We start from the raw sequence: 1,224 nt of genomic DNA, 5'->3' as shown, positions 1-1,224 counted from the left end.
TCATCAACTTCTGTTTTCCCAGGTCCCGCTATTTATTTTTTTATCTTATATTCATCCAGACTGGCCTCTCCCTCCTAGCAGGCTCAGTGTAGGGGATTGGGACACTTTATTTCCTACTTGGGCATCACGGGAAAAACTTAGAGAAATTTAATCATCTACACTCGTATGCTCGCATATGGGGAGATGGACGTTACATAATTTCTGTGAACAGAGGCAAAAGGAGTGTTTCTAAAAGAGGGTGGGAGAGAAGGAAGCACGTACTCCAGCCATATGGGACCAGCGAGTATTTTTTTTAATTTGGGAGTAAGCTGATTGGAGGGCACCTTGCAAAGAGACCTGTCTTTTCTGCCTAGAGCAAGCTGTCTGTGGCTCATCGAAGAGAAAGCGACTTCAGTTAATTAGCAGTTTTCCAGAAATCATATGGAGTCCAATTTGGCAGGAAAGCCACGCATCCCTGTGTGACCTCTGCCGAGTTCTTTCTCAGCAGCTCCACGTCCCCTAGGTGAGGTTTGTACCATCCTCTTCATTGGAATTTTCTCAAAGCAAAATATTTCCTCCATGATCACCATTTTCTTTTCTCTTACAATGAGAAATCACAGATCAGTTCGGGCCATTTCTTGTGCATTGTTTTCTCCTTAAGAAACAAAGAAACAAAGAAAAAACAGAAAGAAAAACAAAAGTACTATTGGCAAATGGCAAATTAGTTCCTACTTTAAGCACGTCCCAGGATTCTTGAACTTGCTCCCTGGAAAAGGCAAAATCTTGGTTACCGCCCAAATACGCCACACGGGGGCGCTGTGGAACTGCCGAGCTCCAAAAGCCTCTGGGGCAGAGCAAGGGGACAGAGCTAGGGGCCTGGGACCAGGAGGGTTAAGGAACAGCCTTGTTTGGTGCTGGCATCTGCTACAAGGCCTCATAGCACAGACACTAGTTTGCAGGTGCTGTCCGAGCCGGGGGCCGTGAACTTCAGCTGTGCGGTGGTTGGGGAGGCTCTGGCTGACAAGGGAACGTGGAGGGTGCAGAGCCGAGAGGGGGCGGCCTGCACACCCCACGCCCCAGGAACCATGACCAGAGGAGAACCAGTGCCTCGAGGGAGAAGCACGGGGCTGTGGGGACGGGCACACTGCCGGAAACCAGCGCCCCACACGCCACTCCACATAGGGGGCTCTGCAGGACAGACGGGTGCCTGAGTCCCCTGAGCCGGGGACCTGGCGAGGGAGGTGA

Source organism: Pteropus vampyrus, unplaced genomic scaffold, assembly GCF_000151845.1.
Source record: "Pteropus vampyrus isolate Shadow unplaced genomic scaffold, Pvam_2.0 Scaffold682, whole genome shotgun sequence".
In the NCBI taxonomy this organism is placed as follows: Eukaryota; Metazoa; Chordata; class Mammalia; order Chiroptera; family Pteropodidae; genus Pteropus; species Pteropus vampyrus.
The sequence above is the reverse complement of the archived record's forward strand: the minus strand, read 5'-3'. Positions refer to the sequence as shown.